Genomic DNA, 15,242 nt, shown 5'->3' with positions numbered 1-15,242 from the left:
CCCTTCGGTTCATTTATGGACTTTATCACCAATGTATGTTTTACAATGTATGTAAAATGCATAACAGGACGTTTGAGAACTACCATTAGGCACAGATCTAGGATCAGTGTACCCCCCCACGCCCTAACCTTCACCATAGGGGAGAATAACTGTCCCTAGATCAGTGTCTAGGTCTAACGTTACAGCTTCATTACTAGGGAGAGAAAGATGCGACGAGAGAAGAGAAAGAAAGCCAGAGAAAAAAAAAGTGCGTAAATGCTCTTTCGTTCTATCTAGGAGAGAAGCCGGAAGGAAAGGTTGTGCGAGAAAGGCCTACGCATTATGTTGTGCGACAGAAGTGCCTCCACTTCCCGTGTCGTCATCAACATGCGACCAAACCGGGAGCGAGAAGTGGGAGATTCGAAGTAGCAAAACAAACAACAGTTATTTAATATTTCATTAAACGATGCCATCTACGATCACTTAAAACGACGAGGAAAACCACGACATCGGAGTAAGGTAATATAACTTACTGTGTATAAGAAAGTTCATGTTCCTTGTCTCTGGCACAAATGGATTTGCATGACTGTTAACATAGCTAGCTAACTCGATAGAGATGCGAAAAGGGTTATCGACGTGAGGCTTGTCATTGTCAAGTTGGCAACTCCTATGGTAATCGATACTGTATTGTGTATACTACTAGTGCACGTTACTTCAGGCTTGAATTGAAAAGCCCCTGCTCTCTCCTCGTACCCATCAGCCCTGGTATCTCGCCGTGATCATATCATTAGTATTTTGCGTTGTGGCCGCACAAACACCGGTTCGAATCCAGGTCACTGCATTGCGATACACAATGTCACGCCATAAGGGCTGTTTTTGAATGAAAAAGGTAGGTCATTATATTTTCGGAAAGAACTGTAAATGTCACATGTTGTTTAGCGTGACAATGACGAGTTAACAAGGCAGCACAAACTAACAGATCCAAATATTGTGGACTCGCAAAATAGTGTGGCACATTTTAATATGCAGGTAAATCTTTTGACATAATGGTTTGATCTTGTAGAATATATTTCTTACTTGTAAACACATTCTCAAACGTGTAACTGATGAGTTGTGAATATGAAAAATATGACATTTGTAGTTCTAATCGCATTCGCAAACGTCATATTTGCGAGCAATAATTGCATCTGTACACCTGCGCATGTCACTACCATGACAAAAAGATTGGTAGATGTTGCAAACAAGGAGAGAGAGAGCCAGGAGCGCTTGGTGGGACCTGTTTCTTCTAACCAATCAGATGAGATTTTCATAGACCAGTATACTCTACACTGGTTGGTTGGTGACAGCTCCCATGGGCCGTGATGTCTGGCAGAACCACCTGTCAATCACGACGTGGGTTACGGTTTGCGCCGTGTCCACTATATAATCCCAGCTGTCATGGTGGGTAACTTTAAATGTCTTTCTTTTATGGCTAGGTAACAAGCTTTCTTCTTCTTTGTAATACGTTTTTGGAAGCTAACTCTAACGTTGTAGTCTGATGCTAGCTACCGAAATTGATTTGGTAAAGTTATTTAGCGAAGTATTTTGCGAGCTAGATTCTGTGTGGATCCATAGCTAGCTAGCATAATCATTAGAAAAGTAATCATTTACCTGCGAAGACCTAGCAACTGAGATAAATCCCAAGATGTATTGATCACCCAGTTCGATCTGGAGTTTTAGTAGAAGCACGACCCCGCCTAACTGGGAGTGGATTGTAGCCTGGAGAGGGGGTACAGACCATTTGTAAATGGTTTAGATAGGGTTTTACATTAATCAAAGGGCAGTAGCTACAGATTCACAGAATGCAGCCAATGTCAAATCTAAATAAATTATTTTCTACCCTTCAGTCGTGCTTCTACTAAAACTCCAGATCGAACTGGGTGATCAATAAATCATGGGATTTATTTCAGTTGCTAGGTCTTCGCAGGTAAATTATTTATTTTCTAATGATTATGCTAGCTAGCTATGGATCCACACAGAATCTAGCTAGTTAGCTTAAAAATAGTTTACAAAATAACTTTACCAAATCGTTTTCGGTAGCTAGCATCAGACTACAGCGTTAGTTATCTTCCAAAAACGTATTACAAAGAAGAAAAAAGCTTGTTACCTAGCCATAAAAGAAAGACATTTAAACTTACCCGCCATGACAGCTGGGCTTCTATGGTGGACATTGCGCAAGCAGTAACCTTGTAATCAAGTCGTGATTGACAGGTGTTTGCGCCAGACAACACGGCCCATGTGAGCTATACTGGTATATGAAAATCTCATCTGATTGGTTAGAAGAAACATGTCCCACCTCCAAGAGCTCCTCTCTTTCTCATTTACATTTTAGTCATTTAGCAGACGCTCTTATCCAGAGCGACTTACAGTTAGTGAATACATATTATTATGTTTTTTTTTTTTCATACTGGTCCCCCGTGGGAATCGAACCCACAACCCTTGCGTTGCAAACGCCATGCTCTATCAACTGAACTACATCCCTGCCGGCCATTCCCTCCCCTACCCTGGACAACGCTAGGCCAATTGTGCGCTGCCCATGAGTCTCCCGGTCGCGGCCGGCTGCGACAGAGCCTGGATTCGAACCAGGATCTCTAGTGGCACAGCTAGCACTGCGATGCAGTGCCTTAGACCACTGCGCCACTCAGGAGGCACGGTGCAACATCTACCAATCTTTTTGTAATGGTAGGGCGCTAAAGCACTGCCAAAAGTCTGAGTGCGCAAAATTGACATGCGCAGGTGTACAAATGCAATTATTGCTCGCAAATATTAAGTTACAAGTTTGCGAATGTAATTACAACTACAGATTTTATTATTTCATGTTCACAACTCATCAGTTACACACTTGCAAATTTGTGTTTACAACTATAAATATATTCTACAAGCTCCAAATCATTAGGTCCATGATTTACCTCCATACCGCTGCTGTAGCTACGTGACTGAGACCGATGTGATCAAAGCCTACAACATCATCTAGAGCTGTGTGGTGATCCTATGTTGAGCAGTGTGGTGATCCTGTGTTGAGCAGTGTGGTGATCCTGTGTTGAGCAGTGTGGTGATCCTGTGTTGAGCAGTGTGGTGATCCTGTGTTGAGCAGTGTGGTGATCCTGTGTTGAGCAGTGTGGTGATCCTGTGTTGAGCAGTGTGGTGATCCTGTGTTGAGCAGTGTGGTGATCCTGTGTTGAGCAGTGTGGTGATCCTGTGTTGAGCAGTGTGGTGATCCTGTGTTGAGCAGTGTGGTGATCCTGTGTTGAGCAGTGTGGTGATCCTGTGTTGAGCAGTGTGGTGATCCTGTGTTGAGCAGTGTGGTGATCCTGGGTTGAGCAGTGTGGTGATCCTGTGTTGAGCAGTGTGGTGATCCTGTGTTGAGCAGTGTGGTGATCCTGTGTTGAGCAGTGTGGTGATCCTGTGTTGAGCAGTGTGGTGATCCTGTGTTGAGCAGTGTGGTGATCCTGTGTTGAGCAGTGTGGTACATTGCATTTATGCACCTCTGCTGTAGATGACCTGTGTTTGTCTAGCTCTTAAACTCAAGGCGCCATTCTGCCTTCTCCCTACCTTTGGCAGACATTCTGCCTTCTCCCTACCGTTGGCAGACATTCTGCCTTCTCCCTACCGTTGGCAGACATTCTGCCTTCTCCTTACCGTTGGCAGACATTCTGCCTTCTCCTTACCGTTGGCAGACATTCTGCCTTCTCCCTACCGTTGGCAGACATTCTGCCTTCTCCCTGGCAGACATTCTGCCTTCTCCCTGGCAGACATTCTGCCTTCTCCCTACCGTTGGCAGACATTCTGCCTTCTCCCTACCGTTGGCAGACATTCTGCCTTCTCCCTACCGTTGGCAGACATTCTGCCTTCTCCCTACAGTTGGCAGACATTCTGCCTTCTCCCTACAGTTGGCAGACATTCTGCCTTCTCCCTACCGTTGGCAGACATTCTGCCTTCTCCTTACCGTTGGCAGACATTCTGCCTTCTCCCTACCGTTGGCAGACATTCTGCCTTCTCCTTACCGTTGGCAGACATTCTGCCTTCTCCCTACAGTTCCCCAACGACTGACTCATGTGAACTACAATCGAAACGCTGTGTTTTAACATTTAGAAACGTCAATAATCCCCCAGTAAGATGGTGTGGCGGTCTGGCATGGACACCCCCCAGTAAGATGGTGTGGCGGTCTGGCATGGACACCCCCCAGTAAGATGGTGTGGCGGTCTGGCATGGACACCCCCCAGTAAGATGGTGTGGTGGTCTGGCATGGAGACCCCCCAGTAAGATGGTGTGGCGGTCTGGCATGGACACCCCCCAGTAAGATGGTGTGGCGGTCTGGCATGGACACCCCCCCAGTAAGATGGCCACCATCATAGAATATAATTACTAGAAGGGGCGTAGCCCATCAAGTTTCTTACACTGCTCAACCAAATGCTTCCTTGCAGGTTCGTTCTCGACACTGCAACAACAATAAGAAATAAGTGAAGAGAAGAACACGAATAGAATAAAGGTTTTAGCGTAAGTCGTAGGAAATGATGGCGTGAACGTTCGGAGAAAACAAAGCAATAATTAACGGCGTAAAGCCAAGTCTAGCAGGAGTCTGTCAGCGCCGCCATCATCGTCCTATCAGACAACAGCAGTTGGACTGCACCCTCGTGGGTACACTAATGTAATTCATTCTAATTTCTGTGGTTGTGCTCCCTTCCTGTGTTGTGCAGCATGGCGACCCCCAGTAAGACCCCGCCGGGCTCTGACCCCAAGCAGCTGGAGAGGACCGGGACAGTCCGGGAGATCGGCTCTCAGGCTGTGTGGTCTCTGTCTTCATGTAAACCAGGTGAGTTCAGTTGGGTTCTATTCATTAGTGCACACCTGTTATGAGAATTATTTAACAAACTATTTCAGTGTCTCTGTGGATCAAGTAACGGCCAGAGTCCCGGTCCGCATAGTCAGAGATGTTTATTAATTGAGAATTCTGTTATCACAATTTCACAAGTCCGTCTTTTATACTCACACGTCATACAAAAATCCCTCCCCTCTTTAGGCAGGCTGTTTTCCTCTGCTCTCCTGACCATCAGGTCACACACACACGTTCTTATCATAGGCTGCATTCCTTAAGTTATCGCCGTCCTCACAATATTCTGCACCATGTTTCATACTCCTTAAAAAGCCTAAAAGTCTCTCTCCTCCCTAAATTGGGAGGCCTCTTTATCTTGGTTTCTCAGTTGTCTGTAGACAGTTCTCCTTGTCCTTTGTTGTCTGGTCTAACTCTTACTCACATTGCTAAATAGTAGCTCAATGTCATAGTCTTTACTGGTCCTACACTCACACATTCTAACACATTTCACACAATTTCAGGGTGTAATAATTAGTCATTTAATAATTATTCTATCAACACCGCAGCAAAATGTTTTGCAAAGGTAATGTAAACAAGAGTTTCTTAATGGACAAAACCTCCCGGTTTCAGTCTGTTTGTTGTCTGATGAACACAACCCTGGGGTTCTCTCTCTCTCCTCCTCTCTGATGAACACAACCCTGGCGTTCTCTCTCTCTCCTCCTCTCTGATGAACACAACCCTGGCGTTCTCTCTCTCTCCTCCTCTCTGATGAACACAACCCTGGCGTTCTCTCTCTCTCCTCCTCTCTGATGAACACAACCCTGGCGTTCTCTCTCTCTCCTCCTCTCTGATGAACACAACCCTGGCGTTCTCTCTCTCTCCTCCTCTCTGATGAACACAACCCTGGCGTTCTCTCTCTCTCCTCCTCTCTGATGAACATAACCCTGGCGTTCTCTCTTTCTCCTCCTCTCTGATGAACACAACCCTGGCGTTCTCTCTCTCTCCTCCTCTCTGATGAACACAACCCTGGCGTTCTCTCTCTCTCCTCCTCTCTGATGAACACAACCCTGGCGTTCTCTCTCTCTCCTCCTCTCTGATGAACACAACCCTGGTGTTCTCTCTCTCTCCTCCTCTCTGATGAACACAACCCTGGCGTTCTCTCTCTCTCCTCCTCTCTGATGAACACAACCCCGGCGTTCTCTCTCTCTCCTCCTCTCTGATGAACACAACCCTGGCGTTCTCTCTCTCTCCTTCTCTCTGATGAACACAACCCTGGCGTTCTCTCTCTCTCTCCTCCTCTCTGATGAACACAACCCTGGCGTTCTCTCTCTCTCCTCCTCTCTGATGAACACAACCCTGGCGTTCTCTCTCTCTCCTCCTCTCTGATGAACACAACCCTGGCGTTCTCTCTCTCCTCCTCTCTGATGAACACAACCCTGGCGTTCTCTCTCTCTCCTCCTCTCTGATGAACACAACCCTGGCGTTCTCTCTCTCTCCTTCTCTCTGATGAACACAACCCTGGCGTTCTCTCTCTCTCTCCTCCTCTCTGATGAACACAACCCTGGCGTTCTCTCTCTCTCTCCTCCTCTCTGATGAACACAACCCTGGCGTTCTCTCTCTCTCCTCCTCTCTGATGAACACAACCCTGGCGTTCTCTCTCTCCTCCTCTCTGATGAACACAACCCTGGCGTTCTCTCTCTCTCCTCCTCTCTGATGAACACAACCCTGGCGTTCTCTCTCTCTCCTCCTCTCTGATGAACACAACCCTGGCGTTCTCTCTCTCTCCTCCTCTCTGATGAACACAACCCTGGCGTTCTCTCTCTCTCCTCCTCTCTGATGAACACAACCCTGGCGTTCTCTCTCTCTCCTCCTCTCTGATGAACACAACCCCGGCGTTCTCTCTCTCTCCTCCTCTCTGATGAACACAACCCTGGCGTTCTCTCTCCTTCTCTCTGATGAACACAACCCTGGCGTTCTCTCTCTCTCTCCTCCTCTCTGATGAACACAACCCTGGCGTTCTCTCTCTCTCCTCCTCTCTGATGAACACAACCCTGGCGTTCTCTCTCTCTCCTCCTCTCTGATGAACACAACCCTGGCGTTCTCTCTCTCTCCTCCTCTCTTATGAACACAACCCTGGCGTTCTCTCTCTCTCCTCCTCTCTGATGAACACAACCCTGGCGTTCTCTCTCTCTCCTCCTCTCTGATGAACACAACCCTGGCGTTCTCTCTCTCTCCTCCTCTCTGATGAACACAACCCTGGCGTTCTCTCTCTCTCCTCCTCTCTGATGAACACAACCCTGGCGTTCTCTCTCTCTCCTCCTCTCTGATGAACACAACCCTGGCGTTCTCTCTCTCTCCTCCTCTCTGATGAACACAACCCTGGCGTTCTCTCTCTCTCCTCCTCTCTGATGAACACAACCCTGGCGTTCTCTCTCTCTCCTCCTCTCTGATGAACACAACCCTGGCGTTCTCTCTCTCCTCCTCTCTGATGAACACAACCCTGGCGTTCTCTCTCTCTCCTCCTCTCTGATGAACACAACCCTGGGGTTCTCTCTCTCTCCTCCTCTCTGATGAACACAACCCTGGCGTTCTCTCACTCCTCCTCTCTGATGAACACAACCCTGGCGTTCTCTCTCTCTCCTCCTCTCTGATGAACACAACCCTGGCGTTCTCTCTCTCCTCCTCTCTGATGAACACAACCCTGGCGTTCTCTCTCTCTCCTCCTCTCTGATGAACACAACCCTGGCGTTCTCTCTCTCTCCTCCTCTCTGATGAACACAACCCTGGCGTTCTCTCTCTCTCTCCTCCTCTCTGATGAACACAACCCTGGCGTTCTCTCTCTCTCTCCTCCTCTCTGATGAACACAACCCTGGCGTTCTCTCTCTCTCCTCCTCTCTGATGAACACAACCCTGGCGTTCTCTCTCTCTCTCCTCCTCTCTGATGAACACAACCCTGGCGTTCTCTCTCTCTCCTCCTCTCTGATGAACACAACCCTGGCGTTCTCTCTCTCTCCTCCTCTCTGATGAACACAACCCTGGGGTTCTCTCTCTCCTCCTCTCTGATGAACACAACCCTGGCGTTCTCTCTCTCTCCTCCTCTCTGATGAACACAACCCTGGCGTTCTCTCTCTCTCCTCCTCTCTGATGAACACAACCCTGGCGTTCTCTCTCTCTCCTCCTCTCTGATGAACACAACCCTGGCGTTCTCTCTCTCTCCTCCTCTCTGATGAACACAACCCTGGCGTTCTCTCTCTCCTCCTCTCTGATGAACACAACCCTGGGGTTCTCTCTCTCTCCTCCTCTCTGATGAACACAACCCTGGCATTCTCTCTCTCTCCTCCTCTCTGATGAACACAACCCTGGCGTTCTCTCTCTCTCTCCTCCTCTCTGATGAACACAACCCTGGGGTTCTCTCTCTCTCCTCCTCTCTGATGAACACAACCCTGGCGTTCTCTCTCTCTCCTCCTCTCTGATGAACACAACCCTGGCGTTCTCTCTCTCTCCTCCTCTCTGATGAACACAACCCTGGTGTTCTCTCTCTCTCCTCCTCTCTGATGAACACAACCCTGGCGTTCTCTCTCTCTCCTCCTCTCTGATGAACACAACCCTGGCGTTCTCTCTCTCTCCTCCGCTCTGATGAACACAACCCTGGCGTTCTCTCTCTCCTCCTCTCTGATGAACACAACCCTGGCGTTCTCTCTCTCTCCTCCTCTCTGATGAACACAACCCTGGCGTTCTCTCTCTCTCCTCCTCTCTGATGAACACAACCCTGGCGTTCTCTCTCTCTCCTCCTCTCTGATGAACACAACCCTGGCGTTCTCTCTCTCTCCTCCTCTCTGATGAACACAACCCTGGCGTTCTCTCTCTCTCCTCCTCTCTGATGAACACAACCCTGGCGTTCTCTCTCTCTCCTCCTCTCTGATGAACACAACCCTGGCGTTCTCTCTCTCTCCTCCTCTCTGATGAACACAACCCTGGGGTTCTCTCTCTCTCTCCTCCTCTCTGATGAACACAACCCTGGCGTTCTCTCTCTCTCCTCCTCTCTGATGAACACAACCCTGGCGTTCTCTCTCTCTCCTCCTCTCTGATGAACACAACCCTGGCGTTCTCTCTCTCTCCTCCTCTCTGATGAACACAACCCTGGGGTTCTCTCTCTCTCTCCTCCTCTCTGATGAACACAACCCTGGCGTTCTCTCTCTCTCCTCCTCTCTGATGAACACAACCCTGGCGTTCTCTCTCTCTCCTCCTCTCTGATGAACACAACCCTGGCGTTCTCTCTCTCCTCCTCTCTGATGAACACAACCCTGGCGTTCTCTCTCTCTCCTCCTCTGCTGACTGGTGAACTCATACAGTGTCTCTGTCCCCCTATCCCTCTCCCTCTCTAGGTTTTGGTGTGGACCAGCTGAGAGATGATAACCTGGAGACATACTGGCAGTCTGATGGATCCCAGCCGCACCTAGTCAACATCCAGTTCAGGTACAGTCTTCCTGCCTGCCTGCCTGCCTGCCTGCCTGCCTGCCTGCCTGTCTGTATGTCCATCTGTCTGCCCCTGTCTGTCTGTATGCCCCTGTCTGCCTGTCTGTCTGTCTGCCCCTGTCTGTCTGTATGCCCAGCTGTCTGCCTGTCTGTCTGTCTGCCCCTGTCTGCCTGTCTGTCTGCCCCTGCCTGTCTGTCTGCCTGTCTGCCTGCCTGTCTGCCTGCCTGTGACTGAATCAGTCAATCAGGATCTCAATGAAGGCATCTCCAACATCATTCTTCCCTCCTTCTCTCCCCAGGAGAAAGACACCTACCTTCCTTCCTTCCTTCCTTCCTTCCTTCCTTCCCTCCTTCCCTCCTTCTCACCCCAGGGGGAAGACTACAGTGAAGATGTTGTGTATCTATGCAGACTACAAGTCAGATGAGATCTAACCCTTACCCTCCTTCCCACCCCAGGGGGAAGACTACAGTGAAGATGTTGTGCATCTATGCAGACTACAAGTCAGATGAGATCTACACCCTAACCCTGACCCTAACCCTTACCCTCCTTCCCACCCCAGGAGGAAGACTACAGTGAAGATGTTGTGCATCTATGCAGACTACAAGTCAGATGAGATCTAACCCTTACCCTCCTCACCCCAGGAGGAAGACTACATGAAGATGTTGTGCATCTATGCAGACTACAAGTCAGATGAGATCTACACCCTAACCCTGACCCTAACCCTTACCCTCCTTCCCACCCCAGGAGGAAGACTACAGTGAAGATGTTGTGTATCTATGCAGACTACAAGTCAGATGAGAGCTACACCCCCAGTAAGATCTCTGTCAGGGTAGGAAACAACTTCCACAACCTGCAGGAGATCAGAGTAAGAACTTTGAAGTTATATTGTGTCAGTGTGTATCAATAACATGTTATGACTGTTATCACTAAGGGCTGTGATGGTACACGTCTTCGGTACGGGACCTCGGTTTGTTCCGCACTACGAACCTGAATGAATACAACAAATAGAACTACTATGCCTACGCTGAGTTGTAGGCCGTTGCTTAGTAAACGCTGCGTTGTAGGCCGTTGCCTCGTTAGTAAACGCTGCGTTGGAGGCCGTTGCCTCGTTAGTAAACGCTGCGTTGGAGGCGTTGCCTCGTTAGTAGCAGGTGGAGGCCGTTGCCTCGTTAGTAAACGCTGCGTTGGAGGCCGTTGCCTCGTTAGTAACGCTGCGTTGGAGGCCGTTGCCTCGTTAGTAAACGCTGCGTTGGAGGCCGTTGCCTCGTTAGTAAACGCTGCGTTGGAGGCCGTTGCCTCGTTAGTAAACGCTGCGTTGTAGGCCGTTGCCTCGTTAGTAAACGCTGCGTTGGAGGCCGTTGCCTCGTTAGTAAACGCTGCGTTGGAGGCCGTTGCCTCGTTAGTAAACGCTGCGTTGGAGGCCGTTGCCTCGTTAGTAAACGCTGCGTTGGAGGCCGTTGCCTCGTTAGTAAACGCTGCGTTGAGGCCGTTGCCTCGTTAGTAAACGCTGCGTTGGAGGCCGTTGCCTCGTTAGTAAACGCTGCGTTGAGGCCGTTGCCTCGTTAGTAAACGCTGCGTTGGAGGCCGTTGCCTCGTTAGTAAACGCTGCGTTGGAGGCCGTTGCCTCGTTAGTAAACGTGCGTTGGAGGCCGTTGCCTCGTTAGTAAACGCTGCGTTGGAGGCCGTTGCCTCGTTAGTAAACGCTGCGTTGGAGGCCGTTGCCTCGTTAGTAAACGCTGCGTTGGAGGCCGTTGCCTCGTTAGTAAACGCTGCGTTGGAGGCCGTTGCCTCGTTAGTAAACGCTGCGTTGGAGGCCGTTGCCTCGTTAGTAAACGCTGCGTTGGAGGCCGTTGCCTCGTTAGTAAACGCTGCGTTGGAGGCCGTTGCCTCGTTAGTAAACGCTGCGTTGGAGGCCGTGCCTCGTTAGTAAACGCTGCGTTGGAGGCCGTTGCCTCGTTAGTAAACGCTGCGTTGGAGGCCGTTGCCTCGTTAGTAAACGCTGCGTTGGAGGCCGTTGCCTCGTTAGTAAAGCAGAGCTGGAAAACATTGTCGGCTGTGCCAATGGGCACGTTATAATCAATATAATAATAATATAATCCTTCATCATCGTTAAATCTCCAGTTTGGGAACATTTTCACGGTGGACTACATCGGCGATGGACAGAGAGTTGTGGGTAAAACGTTAACAGTATGTTCTCCACGGCGCAATGAGAACAGAGTGGCGTGTGTAGCTGTTGTTGTCGGCCAATCACAAGTCACCACAGCGCCACTACAGTTCCTGTGTGGCAAAGCAAATTAGGAGATGATCTAATCAATGGGAGATTGAATTAAACGTGAAATGAGTATATATGGTACCATGACCAAGAGTCAACAGCTTAGGCTGCTATTTTAATCATCTAAATGGAGGTGGGTGTATTTGTATTAATCATCTAAATGGAGGGTGGTGTTATTTGTAACTGTAGGACAGGAAGAAAGCACATGCTCAATTAGCCTAGCTGGGTAGCTAGCTATCATAGCCAACTAGCTTCTCTGGGTTTGATGCAGTCGACAAAATACTACTAAATAATCCTATTGGATGATAAATAACCTAGCTATGACAAGCTAGAAGTTAGTGTTCTAGTGCGAGTCTGCTTGTTATGGTTGGTTGCTGTCTCTCCCCCCCTCCTCCTTGTCGCAAGGCCCTCCTCCGCTTGCTCTCCCTCTCAAGGCCCCTCCTCCGCTTGCTCTCCCTCTCAAGGCCCCTCCTCCGCTTGCTCTCCTCTCAAGGCCCCTCCTCCGCCTGCTCTCCCTCTCAAGGCCCCTCCTCCGCCTGCTCTCCCTCTCAAGGCCCCCTCCTCCGCTTGCTCTCCCTCTCAAGGCCCCTCCTCCGCTTGCTCTCCCTCTCAAGGCCCCTCCTCCGCCTGCTCTCCCTCTCAAGGCCTCCCTCCTCCACTTGCTCTCCCCTCTCAAGGCCCCACCTCCGCCTCCTCTCCCTCTCAAGGCCCCTCCTCCGCCTGATCTCCCTCTCAAGGCCCCTCCTCCGCCTCCTCTCCCTCTCAAGGGCCCCTCCTCCGCTTGCTCTCCCTCGCGCTGTATCAGGTTAATAAAGTAGCTGTATCAGGTTAATAAAGTAGCTGGATCAGGTTAATAAAGTAGCTGGATCAGGTTAATAAAGTAGCTGGATCAGGTTAATAAAGTAGCTGGATCAGGTTAATAAAGTAGCTGGATCAGGTTAATAAAGTAGCTGGATCAGGTTAATAAAGTAGCTGGATCAGGTTAATAAAGTAGCTGTATCAGGTTAATAAAGTAGCTGTATCAGGTTAATAAAGTAGCTGTATCAGGTTAATAAAGTAGCTGTATCAGGTAATAAAGTAGCTGTATCAGGTCTGGTTAATAAAGTAGCTGTATCAGGTTAATAAAGTAGCTGTATCGTGTCTGGGTTAATAAAGTAGCTGTATCAGGGTTTAATAAAGTAGCTTACAAATGGGCTTTTCTGCTACTTCCCTCACTCGGATCCGACCAGGTCTATACGGAACTGGTCGTCCTCGGGTCCGTTCGGGAACGGGTCTCTATATTGAAAAAAAAATTTATGCATATTTGTCCGGGTGGGAAAGCCCCGGGTCCATTTCTGAACGGGTCCAAGTTTTAGACTTCTACTTAACAATCCCTGTCACAGCAGACAATGATGTCACAGCAGACAATGATGTCACAGCAGACAATGATGTCACAGCAGACAATGATGTCACAGCAGACAATGCCAGGAACATTGTGAATGATGTCACAACAGACAATGTTGTCACAAACAGACAATGATGTCACAACAGACAATGATGTCACAACAGACAATGCCAGGAACATTGTGAATGATGTCACAACAGACAATGATGTCACAACAGACAATGATGTCACAACAGACAATGATGTCACAACAGACAATGATGTCACAACAGACAATGCCAGGAACATTGTGAATGATGTCACAGAAACTGGACTTGGGCCACAAATAGGGTGCGTTTTTAAGTTTGCGTATTTAGCCAAATAAACAAAAATTAACTAGAGTAACTGTTGGCATTTCATTTAGCTGCTGTAACCGTAACCGAACAGTGACCCCAAAACAGCAATACGTACCAAACCGTTACACCCCTAGTTATTACGAAGATAGCATTTTTACTTGTATCTCCTCCTCCTCACTCTAACCCCCCTCCTCCTCCTCACCCTCCCCCTCCTCCTCCTCCTCACTCTACCCCCCTCCTCCTCCTCACCCTCCCCCCTCCTCCTCCTCCTCCTCCCTCCTCACTCTTACCCCCCTCCTCCTCCTCACCCTCCCCCTCCCTCCTCCTCCTCCTCCTCCTCCTCCCCCTCCTCCTCCTCCTCTCTTCTCCCCTGCAGCAGTTAGAGATGGTAGAACCTAGTGGTTGGATTCACATCCCCCTTCTGGACACAGTCAACAACCCCATCAGGTAGATTATATTTGTTGTTTTGAAAGGCGTCCTCAAAATACATTGCTTTTGAAAATGTATATTCTATATGTTAAATTCTATGTATATATTTCTTATTTATTCATCAGGACGTTCATGATCCAAATAGCTGTATTAGCCAACCACCCAGAACGGCAGAGGACACACACATGAGACAGATCAAGGTGTACACTCCCGTCGAGGAGAGCTCCATCGGCAAGTTCCAAGATGCACCACGGTCGACTTCATGATGTACCGCACCATCAGATGACACTGAGGGCTCCGGGGTTCTGGGTGGAACCTCTCAGGGTTCCGACCTAGAACATTCCAGAGTTCCGGGTGGAACCCTTTAAGTGTACAGTGTTGACAAATAAGGGAATTGGAATGCCAAGTTTTTATATTGAAATATTATTCTAATTTCAAGTTAACCTGAAATGCTTTTCATTTGAGTACGTGGAGCCCCTCCGGCGTATTACAATCTCTGACTGCGTCCCAAATGGCACCCTATTCCCAATATAGTGCACTCTCTGCGGGAGTCCCTATGGACACTAGTCTAAAGTAGTGCACTATATAGGGAATAGGGTGCCAAGTGGTGAACGATCTCTGTGTTATTGATGTTGATCAATTCCAAATGAGTCTGATGGTCTCCCTTTCGGTTGTTGTCTGATATATATGATAATTGAAGACTTGAATGAGAGCTTATAAGGGCAGCGGTTGCTAATGCTCATGTGACTATACCTACTGTCATGGGAATAAATGTCAAATGTTATGAATTATGTATCTCTGTCTGTTGTTGAATTAAATGTGTTTTGTGTCTGAGCCACATAGGTGTGCTTTTGCTAGCTATAGGTCTGTCTGATCAGTTTTTATACCACAGTTTAACCAGCAGGAGGCACTGTTTCCCCTCTGAAGGGAGAACCTGTTGCTACAGGCCTGGTTGGATGGATAGCGTGCAGGGGGTGGGATGAGGGTTTTAAAAGGAGCTACTTTAACATTTTATACACAGTACCAGTCAACAGTTTGGACACACCTACTCATTCAAGGGTTTTTCTTTATTTTTACTATTTTCTACATTTTAGAATAATAGTGAAGACATCAAAACTATGAAATAACACATATGGAATCATGTAGTAACCAAAAAAGTGTTAAACAAATCAAAATATATTTGAGATTATTCAAAGTAGCCACCCTTTGCCTTGATGACAGCTTTGCACACTCTTGGCATTATATATTATATTTAATATAAAATATATATTGATTTGTTTAACACTTTTTTTTGGTTACTACATGATTCCATATGTGTTATTTCATAGTTTTGCATGTGTTCACTATTATTCTAAAATGTAGAAAATAGTAAAAATAAAGAAAAACCCTTGAATGAGTAGGTGTGTCCCAAACTTCTGACTGGTAGTGTATATTCCCCTTTCGATAGTCACGCAGATCAGTTGTCAAAGGCCTCTGTAAAGGAGATGAGGTTGAGAGAGTTGTCAAAGGCCTCT

The 15,242-nt window shown here is 48.2% G+C and overlaps 1 pseudogene across 1 annotated transcript; it reads left to right on the top strand.

Moving 5' to 3' along the window:
* The first annotated feature begins 376 nt into the window (after positions 1 to 376).
* LOC311115250 (anaphase-promoting complex subunit 10-like) lies at positions 377 to 14,354 on the top strand (annotated as a pseudogene). Its single transcript has 6 exons — positions 377 to 493; positions 4,716 to 4,831; positions 9,217 to 9,307; positions 10,053 to 10,173; positions 13,676 to 13,746; positions 13,854 to 14,354. The product of its transcript is annotated as an anaphase-promoting complex subunit 10-like (transcript).
* The last annotated feature ends 888 nt before the right edge of the window (positions 14,355 to 15,242 follow it).

Source organism: Coregonus lavaretus, assembly GCF_964263955.1.
Source record: "Coregonus lavaretus genome assembly, contig: HAP1_SCAFFOLD_3739, whole genome shotgun sequence".
In the NCBI taxonomy this organism is placed as follows: Eukaryota; Metazoa; Chordata; class Actinopteri; order Salmoniformes; family Salmonidae; genus Coregonus; species Coregonus lavaretus.
The sequence above is the reverse complement of the archived record's forward strand: the minus strand, read 5'-3'. Positions and strand labels throughout refer to the sequence as shown.